The following is a 23,116-nucleotide window of genomic DNA, read 5'->3' as shown; positions in this document are numbered from 1 at the left end:
AGGCCTCACTTACGTAACATGCTATGTATTCATAGGCATGTTTCTTTAAGGTGCACGTGTGACCTTATGTCTGCCTCTACATGTGATTACAAGGCTTTTCTGTCTAAATATTCGTCCTAACCCTACATAAAAGAAAGTTATTTGGGATGTCTGGGTGGCTCAGTCAGTCAAGCATTCCACTCTTGATTTCAGCCCATGTCATGATCTCACCAGTTCATGAGTTCAAGCCCCATGGCAGGCTCTGCACTGACAGCATGGAGCTTGTTTGGGATTCTCTGTCTCACTTTCTCTCTGCCCCTCCCCTGGTCATGCTGTCTGTCTCTCAAAAACCAATTTAAGGGGCTCCTGGGTGGCTCAGTCGGTTAAGTGACCGACTTTGGCTCAGGTCATGATCTTACAGTTAAGTGGGTTTGAGTTCTGCATCAGGCTCTGTGCTGAATGCCTGCTCAGAGCCTGGAGCCTGCTTCAGATTCTGTGTATCCTTCTCTCTCTGCCCCTCCCTGCTTGTGCTCTGTCTCACTCTGTCTCTCGAAAATCAATAAATGTAAAAAAAAAAAAAGGAATTTAAAAAAACTCTCTCTTCTTTTGAAAATAAATAAACAAATAAATAAATGAATAAATAAATAAATTTAAAACTTTTTTTTAAAAAAGGAAGCCATTCTCCATTGCTCAAGGAGTCATGGTTTTGGAAGTTGTTCCCTGTGACCTCATTGGCTGCAAATAAATTTACTTTGTGTGATGACTCCACATGGAGTTGTCTGTGACTCACCAGAGAGTGAATTCACATTAGCTCGGTTGCATTACTAGAACCCTAAGAAAGAAGGGTGAATGGAGAAGTTCAAATGGTAGTACTGTGATAAGGGACACAGCCACACACAGTGACCCTACAGAGATATTCCCACTTCACTTTTCTTTCTCCGTAGGGTTGTCGGATTTAGCAAATAAAAAATACAAAAAAGCCTTGTTAGTTTTAGTTTCAAGTTAAACAACAAATGATACTTTAGCTAAGGTGTGTCCCAAATTTTGCCTGGGTCACAGTTATACTAAAAAACAGATTGTTATGTATCAGAAATTCAAATTTAACCAGACATTTTATCTGGCAACATTTTTCTTCCCTCCAATTTCCTTTGAAACTCGATTGCAGGTTAGAGGGCATGGGAGCCTGTGTGATGCATTCCATATAAGTTCACCTACCCAGGTCATGGAATAAGATGGGAAAAAAGTGGAAAATGGATGCTAAGAAGCAAATAGATGTGCAGCAGAATCTTTTCATGACTACAATTCCCAGAAGGGTACCTGTTACCTTCATTAAACCCTGAACAATAAACCCTTTATTACATTAAGAAACTTTCTTCTTTTTAAACCTTTATTTTTTCAGTTTTAGATCCACAGCAAAATTAGGAGGGGGACAGAGATTTCCCATACACCTCTGTCCCCTCACATACATATCATCCCCTATCAACATCTCCAACTGGAGTGGTACATTTATTACAATTGATGGACCTATATTGACACATTATTATTACCTCAGATCTGTAGTTTACCTTAGGGTTCACCCTTGCTTTGCGTATTCTATGGGTTTGGAAAAATGTATAATTATAGTATCATACAGAGGATTTTCACTGCCCTGAAACGCTGTGCTCAGGCTAATATTCATCCCTCTCCCACCTGACTCTGGCAACTACGGATCTTTTTACTGTCTCCACAGTTCTGCCTTTTCCAAAATGTCACATATTTAGAATCATACAGTATATAATCTTCTCAGATTGGCTTCTTTGACTTTGTAATATGCTTTAAGTTTCCCCCATGTCCTTTCATGGCTTTCTACTTCATTTATTTTTAGCACAGAATAATTTTCCATTGTCTGTATGTACCAAAGTTTTATTTACTCACTTACCGACCATAGGACATCTTGGCTGTTTCCTAGTTTGGCAATTATGAATGAAGCTACTATAAATATCTGTATGTAGGTTTTTGTGTGAACATAAGTTCTCAAATCACTTGGGTAAATATCAAAGCGCATGGTTGCTGAATCTTATGGTAAGAGCGTGTTTAATTTTGTAAGAAGCTGCCAAACTGTCTTCCAAAACAATGAGTGGGAGGTCCTACAGCTACCCACTCTTGCCAGATTCAATATTGTCAGTGTTCCAGATTTTGGCCGTTCTAATAGGTGTGTAGTGATATCCCACTGGTTTTATTTGCATTTCCATAATGACATATGATGTGGAACATCTTTTCATATGGTTATTTTCCACCTACATATCTTGTTTGGTGAAGGGTTTGTTAAGACCTTTGCCCACTTTTTTAATCAGGTTGTGTGTTTTCTTATTGTTGTGTTTTAAGAATCCTTTGTCTGCTTTGGACAACATTCCTTTATCAGGCAAACCTTTTGCAAATATTTTCTCCCAATCTGGGTACTCTTCTCATTCTCTTGACATTTCCTCTCCCAGAGCAAAAGATTTTAATTTTAATAGAATTAATTTTATTTATTATTTTTTTCCTAGATTGTGCCTTTTGTATTATATCTAAAATGTCATCTCTGTACCCAAGGTATCTAGTTTTTCTGCTACATTATCTTCTTGGAGTTCTATAATTTTGCATTTTACATTTAGGTCTGTGATCCATTTTGAGTTAATTTTTGTGAAGTGTGTGAGGTGTGTGGATAGCTTCTTTTATTCTTATTTATTTATTTTTTTGTATGTGGATGCCTAGTTGTTTCAGAATCATTTGTTGAAAAGACAGTATTACTCCATTGCACTACTTTTGCTCTTTGTCAAAAGTTAGTTGATCTATATTCATCAAGGTCAATTTCTTTTTTTTTTCTTTTAAGATTTTATTTTTAAGTAATCTCTACATCCAACATGGGGCTCAAACTTACAACCTCAAGATCAAGAGTCATGTGCTCTACCAACTGAGCCAGCCAGGCACCCCTATTCATGAAGGTCGATTTCTGGGCTCTATATTCTGTTCCATTGATCTCTTTCTCTATTTTGTTGCTAATACCACATTGTTCAGATTACTGTGGTTTTGTAAGTGTTGAAGTTTAATATCAATCCAACTTTGTTCTCTTTCAGTATTGTGTTGGCTATTTGGGGTCTTTTTGCCTTTCCGTATAAACTTAATAATCAGTTTGTTCATGGGGTGCCTGGGTGGCTCAGATGTTTAAGTGTCTGACTCTTAATTTTGGCTCAGGTCATAATCTTACAGTTCATGAGTTTGAACCCTTTGTCGGCTGTGTTGGAATCTACACTGACAGTGCAGAGCCTGCTTGGGATTGTCTCTCTCTCTCTCTCTCTCTCTCTCCCTGTCTCTCTCCTCTCTCCCACTCACACTCTCTCTCTATCTCAAAATAAATAAACTTTTTAAAAAAAGAATCAGTTTGCTTATATATACAAAATAACTTGCTAGGATTTTTATTGGGATTACATTGAGTCTATAGATCACATTGGGAAAAATTGGCATCGTGACAATATGAGTCTTCCTATTCATGAACATTGAATATCTCTCCATTTATTTCCTTCTTCTTTGATTTTATTCATCAGAGATTTGTAGTTTTCCTCATGCAGATCTTGTACATATTCTGTTAGATTTATACAGAGGTATTTATTTTGGGGTTGTGCTAATGTAGATGGTGTTATGTTTTTAATTTCAAATTCCACTTGCTCATTGCTAACATATAGGAAATCAACTGACATTTGTATATTAACCTTGTATCCTGCCACCTTGCTATAATAGCTTATTGGTTTCAGAAATTAGAAACTTCCTTTTTATTACAAATTGATGGGATTTAAAAAATTATGGCAATACAGTGAACTTTTAAAAATACTTACTTTAAATCTATTGAAATGATTGTAGTGTTTTCCTGTTAAAGTCACTCAATTTACTGAATGTGCTAAGCTTTTCTAGGGGCTTGGGTTATTCTAATACACAAAACATAAAAATTTCAGCCTTTCTTTTCCCCTTGGAGAGCAAGAAGGGGACTCTTCCTGTTCCTCCCCAGCTTAGGGACCATGGCAAGACCATGGCAGGCCACACGGCTCCTGCTGGCCATTCTGGTGATCTGGTGGTCTCATTTATAAAGCAAGGAAGAAAACTTTTATGAGTGTCAAGGTGTCAGCAACAAAAACTACTGTGATGCTGTTTGTAACCAACAAGTACAACAGAGAAAGTAATACAAAGTGCAATCTCCACATGGTCCAAGTCTTAGAGCTTCAGAAGCAGACTGCTGATTATATGGAGCATCATATTTACACTGACATATTATGGTCCACATTTCAAAAGGTGGAGACTACTAATTGTGTCTTTCAGAATGGATAACTTCACAGGCAAATCAAGTGCTACTTTTCAGTGGTTTGGAGACTACAAAATTCTGAACAACAACTGCACTACCAATGGGTAGCTGTCCTGGAATGCACACTTGTGATTGTTCGAGAGTGTCCTACAATAGCAGTAATTCTCATTATGGTTTATAAATGTTTGTCAACTAATTAAAAAAAAATCCTGCCTTCCAACTTAGAGACATAAAGTAGAATAGTGGTTACCAGGAGCTGGAGGTGGTTATTGGTGGAGGAGAGTTATTGCTTGATAGGTGTAGTTTCTCTTTGGATGAAGAAAAAGTTCTGGAGGTAGATATTGGTAATGGTTTTGGATGTACAATCCAGCGGTAATGTAGTGATAATGTGGATCTACTCAATACAACTGAAGTGTGCACATAAAAGTGATTCAAATGGTAAGTCTTATATATATTTTACCACAACAAAAATATAATAAATAGAAATAGAAATTAAAACTTCCTGCCTTCAGAGTATTTACATTCTATTGAAGAAACTTTGGATTTAATTTTAAGAGCAATGAAAAGCTATTTCTATGTTCTGAGTCTTTAGATTACAAAACCTGATTTTAAAAATATACTACTTATTTATTTATAATTCAGGCTGTTTTGTAGAAAACTGTAAGGGAGCAAGAATAGAGACGGGCTGAGAGATAAATGTGGCTTTACCCAGCAGGACAACGGTGGTGATGTACTAAAGTGGGTATGTTGGGGATTTTAGATAAATGGAGCAGATCTACGTTACTCTCAGGGGGAATAAAAACCTCGATGGTAAAAGGATAAAAACAAGATGCAGAATATTACAAAGTCGGAATTAGCAGTTAATGTCCAAAAGAAACAGTGATGTCCGAAAGAAGCATGTATGTACTAAATGTTTCATATAGGTACATATACATGTATGTTAATGCACAGGAGATAACTCGGTGTTATAGAAAAAAATACATAAATAGAGGGTAGGGATTAGAGGGGTGATCAAAGGCACTTCATCTTTTTGTTTTAAAGCTTTTTTTGACGAATAGAATATATTCATATATTTAATGTGTAAGTAAAAATTAACTTTAAGAAAACTTCAGAAGGACTTTTGAATAACTGGTGGTAATAGTGACATACTTTTTTATTCTATCCATATCCACCTTAAAACTACACACGGTGTTCAAGAGAATGAGAAGACAAGACACAGACTTGGTGAAAATATTTGCAAAAGGCATACCTTGTAAAGGACTGTTATCCAAAATATACAAAGAACTCTTTAAATTAAAAAATTAACAAACCAATTTAACCCCTGAAAAAATACCTTACTGAAGAAAACGTACAGGTGGCAATTAAGCATTTGAGAAGGTGCTCACCATCATCTAAACATCCTATGTCATTTGGGAATTGCAAATTAAAACAGCAATGACATCTTTTAGAATGGTCAAAATTCAAAAACCTGATAGCACCAAATTCTGGTGAGGATGTGAAGCACCAGAAATTCTTATTCATTGCTTGTAGGAATGCAAAATGGTACAGCCATGTTGGAAGACAGTTTGGCAATTGTCTTAGTCTTTTTCAGGCTATCACAACAGAATAAAATAGACTGGGTGGCTTGTAAACACAGAAATTTTTTTCTCACAGTTCTTGAGGCTGAGAAATCCAAGCTCAAGGTATTGTCAGATACGGTGTCTGGTGAGGGCCTTTCCTGTTTTATAGCCAGCAATCTTCTCACTGTGTCCTTACGTGGCAGAAGGGGTGAGAGGGTTCTCTCGGGTCTCTTTTATAAGGACACTAATCCCATTCAAGAGCACTTGACCTTCCAAAGGCACTATCTCCTAATATTATTGCATTGGGGTTTGGGATTTCAACATAAGAATTTTGGGAGGACACAAACTTTTCTTACATAATTAAATATATTCTCTCTCTCTCTCTCTCTCTCTTTTTTTTTTAGATTTTATTTTTAAGTAATCTCTACACCCAACGTTGGGCTTGAACTCACAATACTGAGATCAAGAGTTACACACCACTCCACCAACTAAGCCAGCCAGGTGCCCAGAACTAAACATACTCTTATCATTGGATCCAACAATCACCCTCCGTGGTATTTGACCAAACGAGTTGAAAACTTACAACCACACAAAAAGTTGCACACTGATATTTATAGCAGCTTTATTCATAATTGCCAAAAGTTGGAACCTTCTCCCTCAGTAGATGATAAATAAACTGTGCTACATCCAAACTATGGAATGTTATTCAGTGCTAAAAACAAATGAGCTATGAAGCCATGAAAAGACAGAGCAACTTTAAGTGTATATTGCTAAGTGAAATAAATGAATCTGGAAAATGACATGTTTTATGATCCCAACTATATGACATCCTGGAAAAGACAAAACCATGAAGGTAGAAAAAGTAAAAAAATAGTTGCCAGGGGATTGGAGAAGGGAGAGGTGAACGGGAAGATTTTGGGGACAGTGAAACTATTCTGTGCGATTCTGTGTGGTATGTGCATGTCTTTATGCAAATATGGAAACCCACAGAACGTGCAACATCAAGAGTCAACCCTAATGGGATAAACTATGAACTTTGGGTGATGAGGATGCGTCAGCAATGTAGGCTTGTTGATTGACTGTAACAAATACTCCACTTTGGTTCGTGTTGTTGATAGTGCCCAAGACTGTGTATGTGTGCATGTATGCACACATATGTATGTGTGTATGTGTTGGGGCTGGAAACGTATGAGAAATGTGTGTAATTTCCACTCAGTTTTGCTGTGAACCTAAAACCGCTCTAAAAAATAAAGTCTATTAAAACAAATTTTTTTTAACATTTATTTATATTGAGAGACAGGAAGACAGAGCACGAGCATGGGAGGGGCAGAGAGAGGGGAGACACAGAATCTGAAGCAGGCTCCAGGCCCTGAGCTGTCAGCACAGAGCCCGAGGTGGGGCTTGAACTCACGAGCTGTGAGATCATGACCTGAGCCAGTTGGACGCTTAACTGACTAAGCCACCCAGGAGCCCCGAAAAGGGCAAGTTTTAAGTTAAATATATTTTACCATCATTTTCTAAAAAGGGAATAAAACCACCTATATCTCAAATTAGTGAAAACAAAATTTTCATATAGGTAGTACTGAGCACATGTCAAAAATGTATTTGAATCATTAATGTGAAAACCAGCAGAATGAGAACTCTGGTTCACTTCAAATGTGAGAAACCTGGATTTGTATCAACGATGATAAAAGGAATGCTGTAAGATAATTGCTAGATTAAATACAGCTGGCTTTTTAAAAAAAGTTTATTTAGGGAGATAAAGAGAGAAAGAGAAACAGCACATGATGCAAGCAGGGGCATGGCAGAGAAAGGAAGAGAGTCCCAAGCAGGCTCTGACCGTCAGCACAGAGCCCGATGCAGGGCACGAACTCCCGAACTATGAAATCACGACCTGAGCTGATACCACGAGTTGGATGCTTAACCAACTAAGCCATCCAAGAGTTGGATGCTAACCAGGTGCTCCACAGTTGGCTCTTGACCACCGTGGGGGTTAAGGGTGCCAACTTCCTACACGATTGAAAAATCCATGTGTGATTTTTGACCCCCTCAAAACTGAACTGCTAATAGCCTACTGTCAACTGGGACACTTGCTGATAATATAAACAGTCAATTAATACACATTTTATACATGTCTTATATACTGTATCCTTATTTATAATAAAGTAAGCTAGAGAAAAGAAAATGTTATTAAGAAAATCATAGGAAAAGAAAATATATTTATAGTACTATAGAGTATATTAAAAAACCTGCATATAAGTGGACCTGTGCAGTTCAATTTGTGTTGTTCAAGGGTCAATTGTATAAAATCAATATCTTATAGCAAAATAAAATAATAACCTTGGGGATTATAGTCTTCAGTAAACAGAAAACAATAATCACATTGTGTTATTATTCAGCTCAGGCTAGCAAAACAGAATACCACAGACAGGGTGGCTTAAACAACAGAAATCTATTTTTTTATAGTCTGGAGGTTAGAAGTCAAAGATCAAAATGCCAGTAGGATTGGTGCCTGATGAGGTCTCTCCTCCCAGCTTGCAGACAGCCACCTTCTCACTCTGTCCTCATAGTATCTGTTCTCTGTGCACGCAGTGTGGGGGACGCTCTCATGTCTTTTCTCTTGTAAAGACACCAGTTCTATTGGACTAAGCCCCTACCCAATTTCACCTAACCTTTATTACCTCCTTATAGGTCCTATCTCCAAATGCAGTCACATTAGGTGTTAGGGTTTCAACGTATGAATTTGATATAGGGACACAATTCAGTCCATATGACACATCTTACTACTGTTCTACAAGTTAGCCTCTAACTTTGCAATGTTGTAAAATATCTGGGCCCTATTCATTTGTAAACAGTAAGTCAAGTTACATTTCCAGAAGAACTAGAAAGTGCTATGACAGGATATTAAATCATGTAATCTTCTTTTGTTGCTTCCAAACTTTGCAAAGTATCCCTAAACAGAATAGATTATGGATATTCCTCAGGTGAATTAACATGACTCTAATTCATTTTAATAGCTGCATAATCAATCCATAGTGTAAATGTTCTACAGATAATCTATTCCCCATACTGGGTTTTTTTCCCCCACCTTTTTACACTAAAAGTGATACTGTTTTTATATCTTTGTATATATGTTTCTTGATACTGATGATTTTATTATTGTAAGATAGAGTCACAAAGCAGGGATATCTAAATCAAAGGAAATAAGATATTCCAATTTAAATGTTGTTGCCATGAGCTTTTAATAAATTTTGACAGTTTTAGGTGTAATCCCTTGTGTATTTTTTTTAATGTTTTTAAATGTTTATTTATTTTTTGGGAGAGAGACAGAGTGTGAGCAGGGGAGGGGCAGAGAGAGAGAGGAAGACACAGAATCTGAAGCAGGTTCCAGGCTCCAAGCTGTCAGCACAAAGCCCGATGTGGGGCTCGAACTCACAAGCTGTGAGATCATGACCTGAGCTGAAGTCAGACGCTTAACTGACTGAGGCACCTAGGCGCCCCATCCTATGTGTATTCTAATCTAGTTGGATCAAAACAATCCTAACGGGGCACTTGGGCAGCTCAGTTGGTTAAGTGTCTGACTTTCAGTTTCCGATCAGTCATGGTCTAATCGATTCATGAGTTTGAGCCCTGTGTTGGGCTCTGTGCTGACACTGCAGAGCCTGCTTGGGATGCTTTCTCTTTCCCCCTCTCTCAAAAGAAGCAAATAAACTTTAACAAAAATTCAAAAAAAAAAAATTCCAGCAGGATTGAAAATACTGATATCGGGGCACCTGGGTAGCTCAGTCGGTTAGGCATCTGACTTCGGCTCAGGTCATGATCTCGGGTTCAAGAGTTCAAACCCCACGTCAAGCTCTGTGCTGACAGCTCAGAGCCTGGAGCCTGCTTGGGATTCTGTGTCTCCCTCTCTCTCTCTGCCCCTTCCCCACTCAGGCTCTGTCTCTCAAAATTGAATAAAAGTTACGAGAAAAATGTTTAAAGAAAATACTGATATCCTATTGATAGCTGTTGACATCCCATGAAAAGATGACAAGTATGTTGCATGCCAAGGACTTAATGACAAAGACTGTTCAAGCCCTGAATTTAAAAAACAAAGCAAAAACCATATTTTTATTGGTTCAGAGAAAATGTTAATATTAATATTTTTCTGTTAAAAAAAGCCCACACAGAACTAGAATGAATAGAAACAACCCTTGAATAATATCTACAACAAAATGAGGTGATACAGCAATGCCATGAACGCCAAAGCATAAGCAAATAGCAACAAACCACCGAAAACTGTTGGAGATAAACAGTATCTGCATCTGTGCAAGAGGAAACAGGGAAGAAATAGAGGACCAGACAGAACTAAAATCTTCAGTTACTAATAGGTATTTATTGGGAAACCCCCGTGAAACAGTTGGAGAATAAAATCTGCAACGCCAGTATTTTGCACAGGTGTCTTCCGAAAGATAAAAAGGTACCGAGAGAGATGGTCTCATAAACTCTCAGAAATAACCGGCTAAATCTCTCCTCCTGGGAATGTTGAAGATTTAAGCAGTTCATAGACAACACAGAGGAAAAAGAGGATACAGACAAAACAAGTTACAGTGCAGAGACAGGATCAGGATATCTCAGAAAGCAAGCTGCTCCGTAACTTCTCATAAAAACAACAGAAGATGGCACTAGAGAGCTGTAAAATTGTCAAAACCATTAAATTCTACCTCTTAAAGTTTACACAACGAATTTAAAGTAAAAATAGAAAACAAAAATAGATCCGTGTTAAATCTTGTACATAGTTAATGTACTTTGTTAAATAGAGATTAAGAAACCAGGTAAGTTCCCAAAAGAAAATAAAAGGACATCAGGAACTTATGCTTGGAACACAAGATAGAAACAACACCCTCATATTTTAAAACTCGTTAAAAGACATTAAAAACTATAAAGAATTGAAAAAACAACATAAGAACCAGAAAAACATCAGAAATGAGGTAGCAATTCAGAAAAGAATCACTTCGGAAACAGAGGAAAAACTGGAAGAAACATAAAGTGAAGAAGCTCTGTAAAATGTCTTAAGAGGAAAAGAAGTAAAGGGGGAAAATCAAACAGAAATGAAGAAAAATGAAAAATCTTCAAGAGAAAGAGCAAATATAGAAGACAGGCAGGGAAGATCTTATATGTATATAAATATGAGCACAATAAATAATATGTGAATATTATAAAACAATAAAATATAATACATAGTATAATAACATCTCTCTTAAGAGTCATCAAAGAAAAAAATCGAAGCAAGGAAAAAGAATAAATACTTTAAAATATAATGCAAGAAAATTTTATACCAAAATTAAAACATTGAAAGGACACCTACATATCTTGGAAAACTGACCCTGAATGACAAATACTAAAACATATTTTTCAAAATTATTAGACTTTGGGAGTGCCTGGCTGGCTCAGTCAGTAGAGCATACAACTCTAGATCTTAGGGTCATGAGTTCAAGCTCTATGTTGATTGTGGAGCCTACTTTAAAAAAACAAATTATTAGACTTTTTAAGAAATAGGGGGCGCCTGGGTGGCGCAGTCGGTTAAGCGTCCGACTTCAGCCAGGGCACGATCTCGCGGTCCGTAAAAGTTCGAGCCCCGCATCAGGCTCTGGGCTGATGGCTCAGAGCCTGGAGCCTGTTTCCGATTCTGTGTCTCCCTCTCTCTCTGCCCCTCCCCTGTTCATGCTCTGTCTCTCTCTGTCCCAAAAATAAATAAAAAACGTTGAAAAAAATTAAAAAAAAAAAAAGAAATAGAAAAAGAAAATATTCTTTGGAGATTCAAAGTACAAGTGATAAACTAAAATGTATTGGAGTACCTGTGGCTCAGTCAGTTGAGAGTCTGACTACAGCTCAGGTCATGATCTCGCGGTTTGTCAGTTCAAGCCCCACATCAGGCTCACTGCTGTCAGTCCCTTGGTGCAAAGCCCGCTTTGGATCTTCTGTCTCCCCTCTCTGCCCCTCTCCCGCTTATGTTCTGTCAAAAAAAATATTAAAAAAAATTTATTGTCACTGTTCTTGATAGCAATGCTTTATGCCAATAGACAACAAATAGATTTAAGAGAGTCACAGAAAAGAATGTCAGCTAGGAATCTTATAGCCAGCAAATTTAATTTTCAGATCTAAAGGATGTAGAGTAATTGTCAACAACTTGTGGAAAAAACTCAAGGAATATTGTTGCTATGAGCCCTTATTTCCAAATCTACTAGAGAATGATCTTTGGACAATCACAATGGCTGGAATGACATTAACTGACCCAAAGATTAATGAGAATTGAATTCAATGGAGAACTAAGAATATATTGGGGATATAAGGAAGAGAATATAGTATTTCATGAATATATGCTCTAAAAATTAGATACAACAAAATGTAGAAACAATGGCTAAAGGAAATCTTGAAGTCTGGAATTGTGATGCTTTCAGCTTTGCTTTTTTTTTTTTTCAGGATTGCTTTGTCTATTTGTGGGCTTTTGTGGTCTATACGAATTTTACGATTGCTTGTTCTAGCTCTGTGAAAAAGGCTGTTGGTGTTTTGATAGGGATTGCATTAAATGTATACATTGCTTTGGGTAGAATAGACATTTAACAATGTTTGTTCCTTCAATCCATGAGAACGGAATGTTTTTCCATTTCTTTGTGCCCTTTTCAATTTCTTTCATAAGTGTTCAGAAGTGTTCTATAGTTTTCAGAGTACAGAACTTTTTCTTCTTTGGTTGGGTTTATTCCTAAATATCTTATTGTTTTGGGTACAACTGCAAATGGGATGGATTCCTTGATTTCTTTTTCATTATTGGTATATAGAAATACAACAGATTTCTGTAAGTTCATTTTATATCCTGTGACTTTGCTGAATTTATGTATCAGTCTAGCGGTTTTTTGGTGGAGCCTTTTGGGTTTTCTACATAGAGTATCATGTCATCTGCAAATAGTGAATGTTTTACTTCTTCCTTGTCAATTTGGATGTCTTTTATTTCTTTTTGTTGTCTGATTGCTGAGGCTAAGACTTCCAGTACTATGTTAAATGGTAATGGTGAGAGTGGACATCCCTGTCTTGTTCCTGACTGTAGGGGAAAGGCTCTCGGTTTGTCTTCCTTGAGGATAATACCAACTGTGGGTCTTTCGTATATGGCCTTTATGATGTTTAGGTATGTTCCATCTCTCCCTACTTTTGTTGACGGTATTTATTGAGAATGGATGTTATATTTTTGTCAATTGCTTTTCTTGCACCAATTGATAGCATCATATGGTTCTTATCCTTTTATTAATTTGGGGTATCATGTTGATTGATTTATGAATATTGAACCACCCTTGCAGCCCACTGCAATAAATCCCACTTGATCATGGTGAGTAATTCTTTTAATATACTCTAGATTTGATTTGCTAGTATCTTGTTGAGAATTTTGCATCCAGTTTCATCAGGAATATTGCCTTGTAATTCTCCTTTTTGGTGGAGCCTTGGTCTGGTTTCGAAATCAAGGTAACACTGGCCTCATAGAAAGAATTTGCAGGTTTTCCTTCCGTTTCTATTTTTTGGAACAGCTTGAGAAGAATAGGTATTAACTCTTCTTTAAATGCCGGGTAGGGGCACCTGGGTGGCTCAGTCGGTTAAGCGGCCGACTTCGGCTCAGGTCATGATCTCACGGCTCGTGAGTTTGAGCCCCGCGTCGGGCTCTGTGCTGACAGCTCAGAGCCTGCAGCCTGTTTTGGATTCTGTGTCTCCCTCTCTCTGACCCTCCCCTGTTCATGCTCTGTCTCTCTCTGTCTCAAAAATAAATAAACGTTAAAAAAAAAATTTTTTTTTAAACGCCGGGTAGATTTATCCTGGGAATCGATCTGGCCCTGGACTTTTGTTTGTTGGGAGGTTTTGATTACCAATTCAATTTCTTTGCTGGTTATGGGACTGCTCACATTTTCTATTTCTTCCTGTTTCAGTTTTGGTAGTGTGTGAGTTTCTAGGTATTTGTCCATGTCTTCCAGATTGCCCAGTTTGTTGGCATATAATTTTTCATAGTATTCCCTTCTAATTGTTTATATTTGTGTAGTGTTGGTTGTGATCTCTCCTCTTTCATTTGTGATTTTTATTTATTTGGGTCCTTTCTTTTCTTTTCAGTAAGTCTGGCTAGGAAATTATCAATTATATTAATTCTTTCAAAGAACCAGCTCTTAGTTTCATTGATCTGTTATACAATTTTTTTGTTTCTACATCATTTATTTCTGCTTTAATCAGTACTATTTTCATTCTTCTGCTGGCTTTAGGCTTTATTTGCTGTTCCTTTTCTAGCTCCTTTAGGCATAAAGTTAGGTTATGTATTTGAGACTTTTCTTGCTTCTTGATTTAGGCCTATATTGCAATCAACTTATCTCTGAGGACTGCCTTTGCTGCATCCCAAAGGTGTTGGAGTGTCGTGTTTGCATTTGCTTCCCTGTCCTTTTACATTTCTTCTTTAATTTCCTGGTTAATGCATTCTTTTTTTTTTTTTTTTTTTTTTTTTTTTTTTTTTTTTTTTTTTTTGGTGGTTCAATAAGTTAAGAATTTAATTTGGCTCAGGTCATGATCTCACAGCTCATGAGTTTGAGCCCCATGACAGGCTCTTTTGCTAACGGCTCAGAGCCTGAAGACTGGTTCACATTCTGTGTCTGCCTCTCTCTGCCCCTCCCCCACTCACACTCTGTCTCTTTCTCCTTCAAAAATAAACATTAAAAAAATTTTTTAATTTAGTTTTGAGAGAGCACAAGTGGGGGAGGGGCAGAGAGAGAGGGACAGAGGATCTGAAGCAGGCTCTGCACTGACAGCAGTGGGCCCAATGTGGGGCTTGAACTCACAAACTTTGAGATCATGACCTGAGTCAAAGTCAGATGCTCAACCAACCGTGTCATCCGGGGATTCCTCCACACACACACCCACTCCCCGCTTCGCCATTCATTTTTTAGTAGGATGTTCTTTAAACTCCATGTATTTGTGGTCTTTCCAAATATTTTCTTGTGGTTGACTTCAAGTTTCATACTGTTGTGTCCTGAAAATATGCATGGTATGATCTCAATCTTTTTGTACTTGTTGAAGGCTGATTTGTGACCCAGTATGTGATCTATTCTGGAGAATGTTCCATGTGAACTTGAAAAGAATGTGTATTCTGCTGCTTTAGGAGGAAATGTTCTGAATATATCTGTGAAGTTCATCTGGTCCAGTGTGTAATTCTAAGCCATTGTTTCCTAGTTGATTTTCTGCCAATAAACAGAATTCTAAACAAGAGTCAAAGAGTGTCATTTGGGAAGCAATGGCAAACAAAGAATATGGGTATATATGTCAGAAAATATAATAACTATGTACTATATAAATAAAAGAATAATAAGGATCATGTTTAGATTGAGAGGAGTTAAAGTTAAGGCAACTCCTTCTGAAATAAAGGACCTAGGCGATTTGGCCTCAGCAGATGATAAAGCCACTAGGTAAATGTGGATTTTTATAATGGATGACGTAAGCTGACATCACCTATGTTAGTTACCAATTTATTCCTTCTCAGCTTCAAATCTACCCTTTGGCCTACTCTGTGAAATGGATCGGGTCCCTTGTTTTTCCTTCTCCAGCTGGCTTAATGTTAAGATGGGTCTGTAGAGGTGCTTCAGGAGTTAATTGCAGGAAGAGAAAGTTTTGTATGTGGTCCAGTTGTTTGCTCACCAGGCTCCTAGGTGCATACAACTCCAGTGCCGGCTTCCTGCAACATAGGTAGTTTCTCCAGAATCAAGCTCTTACAGTGCTTGCAACTTCTAGAGGGCCTAGGTCCTGTAGTGAATGGTGACCAGCAGCTTCCAACTGGGCCCATACCCCAATAGCTTATTTAGCTGATCTTACTGTAGAATATGGTGTAATAAGGTAGCAAGATTTTTGAATTCTTGGGATTAGGTTTGAGTCCCATTAATTCTAGAAATAAGAGGATTTAAACCTCTATTATTTACTCTATCAAAGTAACTCTTTTATCAGACATATTTCTTTCTTATGTTTGGGGTGGAATACTTGCTGTGATGATGGGCAAAGATACATGTCATGTGCATAGGGGTTAGGGGTAGGAAATTTTTTCATAGAAGATGTATGAGTGGGTCATATCAGAATCGTGGGTAGGATGCTCGAATTCATAGGAAGGAGAATGTTAGGAATAGGGTTTTGACGGTAAAGTTAATGGTATATAGTTCTGGTATGTATGGGTTGTGAAATGCTCTGAAGGGTAAGATTGTTGTGAGAATATTTATTATGACGATATTAGCATATTCCACTAGGAAAAAGAGGGCAAAGGGGCCTGCTGCATATTCAACGTTGAGTCCGGAAATGAGTTCTGATCCTCCCTCTGTTAGATCAAATGGGGCTTAATTGGTTTCTGCTAATGTTGAGATGAATCATATTATGGCCAAGGGTCATGTGGGAGGATTAGTCATATGTGTTCTTGGGTGGTAACTAGTGTGGCTAATGTGAAGACCCCATTTATTAGCAATACTGATGGGAGAATAATGGCTAATGTAACTTTGTATGAGATTGTTTGGGCTACAGCTCGTAGGGCTCCAATGAAAGCATATTTTGAATTTGAGGCTCATCGTGATCAGAGGATTGAGTAGACAGCAAGGCTTGACATAGCTAGTGTAAACAGTACTCCTAGGTTTATGTTGATGAGTGGATATGATATGGGTAGAGGAATTCATATGGTTAGGACTAATGAGAAAGCTAAGATAGGTGCTCTAATGAATATGGATATAGAGGATGTGAGGGGTCAGAAGGGTTCTTTGGTGAAGAGTTTTACGGTGACTGCAATAGGTTAGAGTAGACCACATGGCCCATATGGCCCTACAATGTTTGGTCCTTTGCGAAGTTGTATATATCCTGATAGCTTAGGTTTGACTAATGTTAGGAAAGCTATGGTGAGGAGGATAGGAATAATTAATGAAAGATTGTTGATTATAAACATTTTGTTAGGGAGAGGAGTTGAACCTCTGATTATAAAGGTTTAAGTTTTATGCAATTACGGGGCTCTGCCACCCTAATGAACGCAAACTCTCAGGCAATGTAGATGGGTGAACTGTTTAGATTGAGATTAAATCATCTATTGGGTTGAAGGCACTTTGGTAAAGTAGGCCTCATTTCTCTTGTCCTTTCATACTGGGAGAAATTGTTTGATAGGTAGAAACCGCCCTGGATTGCTCCTGTCTGAAATCAGATCATGTAGGACTTTAATCGTTGAACAAACAAACCTTTGATAGCTGCTGTACTATTGGGATGTCCTGATCCAACATCGAGGTCGTAAACCCTCCTGGCGATATGGACCCTAAAATAGGATTGTGCTGTTATGCCCAGGGTAACTTGTGCCATTGATCAAGTATTTTGGATCAATAAATGATGTTATACTTTTGACTGGTTAGTCTAGATCTAAATCCCTCGGAGGTTATTTTATTCTCCGTGGTCACCCCAACCTAAATTGTTGGCCCATGGGGAGATTTGTTGTCCCTATTGGTTGTATTGGTGTAGTCTCTTTGGGCCAGTGAATTAAAGCCTCTTAGGGTCTTCTTGTCCTACTCCCCCCTCTTCACAGGAAGATCAGTTTCAAGGATTAGAAGTAAGAGACAGTCAAACCCTCATGTGGCCATTCATACTAGTCCCTGTTTAGGGAACAAGTGATTATGCTACCTTTGCACGGTCAGGATACCACGGCCGATTAATGAACGTCCTTGGGCGGGCAGGGCCTCTCATACTAGAAATGCTAGAGGATGTTTTTGGTAAACAGGCGGGGTTTGCATTTGCCAAGTTCCTTTCACTTCCTTTAATCTTTCCTTAGTTGCATGCCTGTGTCAGGTCAACAATTGGTTTGATATTTAGTTTATAGTTAGATTATTTTTATCTTGTTGTTAATTATCAGTATTATCTGCTCTGATATGAGCTTATGCAAGGAGAAATATTTCTTGTTGCTCATACGAGCATTAGTGCTTCTATTGTTAAATAGATTAACCCAGTATTAAGTTAGGTGTTGGTTGCATATTTTTGACATTAAGATGTTTTAATTGTTGAGCTTGAATGCTTTCTTAACCAATGGCTGCTTTTAAGCCAACTATGGTTATGTTTATGCTTACTCTCTAAAGAAGGTTGTATCCTCGTTCTAAAAAGCTGTACCTTTTTAGATTATATTTTAAACTTACATTAGAATTTTGGGGTTTTTTAGGTAGGTTTAAAGTTGAACTAAAATTCTGTTCTGGGTAACCAGCTATTACCAGGCTCGTTAGGCTTCTCACCTCTCCCTACAGATCTTCTCACTATTTTGCAACATAGATGAGTTCATCCTGTAAAGATTGTTCATAGGTAGCTCGTCCGGTTTCAGGGGGCTTAGCTTAAGTTCTCTTTGTTAGGTTGGCTAATTCATTATGCAAAAGGTATCAGGGGTAATCTTTGCTGTATAGTGCTTTTAATTTTTCTTTCATCTTTCCCTTATGGTACTCTCTCTATAGCGCCAAGTTAAATTTCTATCTCCTATACTTTTAAGAATTACCTAAACGTTTTGATTTGTTATTTTATGTTAGTTGAACATATGGTTGTTTGGGCTAGTTTTGGCTCAAGATGGTCAGTTTGATGTGAAATCTTCCGGGTGTAGGCCAGATTCTTTGTTTAAGCTACATCTTGCTTTGTCCAAGCACACTTTCCAGTATGCTTACCTTGTTACCATTTGTCTCCTCTTGTGTTTTTATAGTTTGAATAGATGGTCTTTGGGTTTTGTCACTTGAGGAGGGCACGGGCAGTGTGAGGCTCTCTATTCTCAATTCACTACTAAATCCTCCTTTGGTTCTTAATTTCCTAAGGGCTTCGTGGAAAGTGTTCTAGTACAGAAAATGTAGCACATTACTTCCCACCTCATAGGTTACACCTTGACCTAACTTTTTTGTGTTAAGATACGTGTGCTTACTTTGCTTCCTTTTTAGGGTTTGCTGAAGATCGCGGTACATAGACTGGATCAGCAAGGGGTGGGGAGGTAGATTGGGGTTTATCGATAATAGAACAGGCTCCTCTAGAGGGATATAAAGCACCACCAAGTCCTTTGAATTTGAAGCTGCTGCTAATAGTTGTCTGGCGGATAGATTTGTTTAATTAGCTGACTTTAGGGCTAAGCATAGTGGGGTATCTAATCCCCGTTTGGGTCTTCGCTATCGTGTGGTCGGAGGTGTTAAAGTTACTTTCGTGCTATATTTTTATGTTAACTGTAGCTTTTTACAGACTAGTTAAAGTTTAACGTTAGCGTGGGGGTCCTCTATAACATGCTTTATGCCATGGGTCTATCAGATCGGCTTAACCGTGTGACCGCGGTGGCTGGTCCAAAATTTACCAATCCTCATTTAATATGGCTTAATTGAGCTTTCATTCACGGCTTACTTTTTATCGCTGCTGTATCTCGTGGGGATGTGACTAAGCAAGGCGCCACGAGCTCCATTGTTGCGTGCTCGAAACCCGCTCCTTTAGATCATTAACGATTTAGAGGGCGTTTTCACCCGGGTGCGGAGGTTTGCACATGCAATCCTATTTACTTAATGGAAAGGCTAGGACCAAACCTTTCTGTTTATGGAGTCTGATGCCTAGATGAGCTAGGCATTTTCAGTGCCTTGCTTTGTGTATTTAAGCTACGTTAACAGGGAATATGCTGGGTTGGTCGATTGATTTATGGGATTAGTTGTGAGAGAATATTGCTCAATAGGGACGAATTGGAGCTCAAGGATGTCTTTGATTGTGTAGTATGAGTGGAATGGGATTTTATCCAAGTCAGATACTATTCCTGAGGGGTTGTTAGATCCTGTTTGGTGTAGGAATAGAAGGTGGACTGCTGCTAGGGCTGAAATAATGAATGGGAGAATAAAGCGAAAGGCAAAGAATCGTGTCAGGGTGGCTTTGTCTACTGAGAATCCTCCTCATATTTATTCTACTAAATTAGTTCCGATGTAGGGGATTTCTGATAGGAGGTTGGTGATGACAGTAGCTCCTCAGAAGGATATTTGGCCTCATGGTAGAACCTAACCTGTGAAGGCTGGAGCCATGACTGCAAATAACAGTACGATTCCGATGTTTCATATTTCTGAGAAGGTATAGGAGCCATAGTATATGCCTCAGCCTACATGCATAAATAAGCGGATGAAAAATATAGAAGCCCCGTTGGCATGTATATATCAAATGATTCAGCCGTAGTTTACATCGCGGCAAATGTGGGTTACCGATGAGAAGGCGGTTGCTGTGTCTGATGTATATAAAGCATGGCTAGGAATAGGCCTGTCAGAAACTGTAGGATCAGGCAGACTCCTAATAAGGAACTGAAATTTCATCATGCTGAAATGTTGGATGGAGCTGGGAGGTCAATGAATGATTCATTGATGATTTTGATGAGTGGGTGATATTTTCAGATGTTGGGCATTAAGTTCTTATAGTTGAAATATAACGATGGTTTTTCGTATCATTCATCATGGTTAGATTCCGTGTGGGAATAATGGTAACGTACATTGTATTTATTTAAGTACTATTTTTGTGATTAGGTCTGTCAGTTTTTCTTCAAAGCCTCCACCATTCTCCTTGATGGTGGATTTGGTTTGATTGTGGCTGGTGGTATTGGTTGTGGAATTGTATTAAATTGGGGGGTTCTTTATTAGGCTTAATGGTCTTTTTATTTGGGGGGTATGCTTGCGGTGTTTGGTTATACTACGGCTATGGCTACTGGACCATACCCTGATGTTTGAGCATCTGATAAGACTGTGTTAGGAATATTTATTACAGGGGTATTAGCAGAATTGTTAACAGCTTGTTATATTTTGAAAGAGGTTGAGGCTGTATTTAAGTTTAATGGTGCAGGTGATTGAGTTATTTATGATACAGGTGATTCAGGATTTTTTAGTGAAGAAGCTATAGGAATCACAGCTTTATATAGCTATGGAACCTGATTATTGTCACTGGTTGATCCTTGCTTACTGGTATGTTAGTAATTATGGAGGTTACTCGTGGAAATTAAGTAGGAATGGGCCAAGAATTAGGATGATCATAAAAGAAAGAAAGTATAGTTTAATTAATCCTTTTTGGCCAGATGCAGCAGGTGATGTTTTTATAGGAAAGTAGGAGATGGATTTTGGTAATACATTTTCTAATCAGATTATATCTAGTAGCACTGATGCGGATTTTTGGCTTATAGTTACGTTTGCTATTGGTGGGAGGCGGTGCACATGACTGGGAAGTATCCTAGAAGATTAGAGAATTTGAAGAGGTTTGAACGATATTTAAATTTTAGGCTTTTAGCTGCAAGGTTTATTTCTAATGCCGGAATGAAACCTATAATAGTCATGGCAAGGGCAGTTAATTTCAGATAATTAGGCATAGTTATCTGTGGAATTGTTGGGAGGATATTGTAATTAGGTACTCCGCAAAAATACTTCCGATTGAAAGATGTTGGATAGAGTTGATTAGGAGGGGATTATTTTCATTGATTAAAATTAAGGAATTGAAACGAGGCTGTCCTAGAAGTGAGAAGAATATGATTCAGATACTAATATGATTCGGTAGCTGTTAGAGATGTGGTGATGAGAGTTATTAGTAGGGCTTAGGCGTTGGCATACCATGTGTTGGTGGTCTCAATGATTAGGTCTTTAGAGTAAAAGCCTGTTAGGAAAGGTATTCCTGTGAGCGTGAGGCTTCCGACAATGAGGGATGTAGCTTCCTTTGGAATTCATCCTCTTAGGAGATTTTGTAGGAATTACCCTGGTAAGACAGATCCCTGTTAAAAACTTTCCCCTTGGGTCAGTGGGTTGAGCGTCCAACTGCTGCTCACCTCATGATCTCAAGGTTTGAGTTTGAGCCCCATGTCAGGCTCTGTGCTGACAGCTCAGGGACTGGAGCCTGCTTCAGATTCTGTGTCTCCCTCTTCCTGCCCCTTCCCCTTTCATACTCTGTGTGTGTGTGTGTGTGTGTGTGTGTGTCAAAAATAAACATTAAAAAAAATTTTTTTTAACTTTCCCCAGCACCCTGAAGATTGAATCTCAGTAAGTTCAGAGAGTGGACTCCTGTAAATTGCACTTCCACAACACTGGGAATTCTAGTTAAGTTCCAGGAAAAAGATTTCCAGAAAATTCCACCTCCGCACCACCATAGTGCATTCTCTGCCATTCTGTGAGTTATTGTCACAATCCACCCAATAAGGTCTGGCAGGGTGGGTAGAGGTATCTTTCATGGGCATTCTATCTTAGTCCTGAAGGTGGTAACTACTCGTGACATCTGATATGCCTGTGTTTTCTAGCATTCTCTTCACTTTTAACTAGCTAATCCCTTGTTATTCCAATCTCCTGTGGTAAGGAGAAAGTCAAACTGCAAGGTCTGAGGAAACAATTCCCACAAGAACTGTCCTCACTTCTGAAACCAGATGTAAGTTCAGGGGGTTCCCAAAACCACCCTCAGTTTCAATAATTTGCTGAAGGATTCACAGAATTCACAGAGAGTTATTATATTCATAGATTATTACAGGGAAAGGATATACGTGAAAAACCACCAAGGGAAGAGACATATTGAGCAGAGTCTGGGAAGGGTCCAAATGCAAATCTTCCGGTTGTTCTCTCCATATAGAAACATGATTAGTATTACCTTTCCCTGGCCATGAGGTGTGCACAAAGTATTGTCAACCAGGGAAATTCATCAAGCTTTTGGTGTCCATAGTTTTTATTAGTGATCAATCACATACTGCCCATGTGACTGGCTTTTAGTCAAGAACCCCTTCCACTAGTCAGGCTAATACCTGTAGTCTCCATTTCTTCCTGAGGTTGGAACTGATGTGGCATTGATATGCTGCTTAAGATAATGTCTTTTATTTTGAAATAATTTCAAACTATAAAGAGTTGTAGTCACACAAAAATTTCCTGCTTAACTTTTCTACTCAGATTCACTGATTGCTAACATTTTGCATCATCTGCTTTGTTGCTTTCTTTCTTTATACGCACATACTTGTTTTTTGTTTTCCAGAATGATTTGATTTAGTTGCAGACATAATGCTGCTTTGTCCTTAAATGCTTCAGCATGTATTAAATTATACGGGTATTCTCTTTCATAAATATAAATGAAGTATTGAAGACATACAGATGGCCAATAGACACATGAAAAGATGTTCAACATCACTCATCATCAAGGAAATGCAGATCAAAACCACAAGGAGATATCACCTCACACCTGTCAGAATAGCTAAAATCAAAAAAGCGAGAAATAACAAATG

At 38.2% G+C, this 23,116-nt stretch overlaps 2 long non-coding RNA genes across 2 annotated transcripts; one reads left to right on the top strand and one right to left on the bottom strand.

Moving 5' to 3' along the window:
* The first annotated feature begins 1,967 nt into the window (after positions 1-1,967).
* Positions 1,968-19,901, top strand: LOC121012700 (uncharacterized). The gene is made up of 3 exons (XR_005782239.1): positions 1,968-1,978; positions 9,310-9,314; positions 19,648-19,901. It is a non-coding gene; the product is annotated as an uncharacterized LOC121012700 (long non-coding RNA).
* On the bottom strand, positions 15,180-19,104 carry LOC121012701 (uncharacterized). The gene is made up of 3 exons (XR_005782240.1): positions 18,991-19,104; positions 16,406-16,407; positions 15,180-15,194 (listed from the first exon to the last, which is right to left on the bottom strand). It is a non-coding gene; the product is annotated as an uncharacterized LOC121012701 (long non-coding RNA).
* Positions 19,902-23,116: the final 3,215 nt, after the last annotated feature.

This window comes from Herpailurus yagouaroundi, unplaced genomic scaffold (assembly GCF_014898765.1).
Source record: "Herpailurus yagouaroundi ecotype Mexico unplaced genomic scaffold, PumYag 197, whole genome shotgun sequence".
Classification (NCBI taxonomy): Eukaryota; Metazoa; Chordata; class Mammalia; order Carnivora; family Felidae; genus Herpailurus; species Herpailurus yagouaroundi.
Note: the sequence above shows the minus strand (reverse complement) of the source record. Positions and strands in the feature narration are given on the sequence as shown.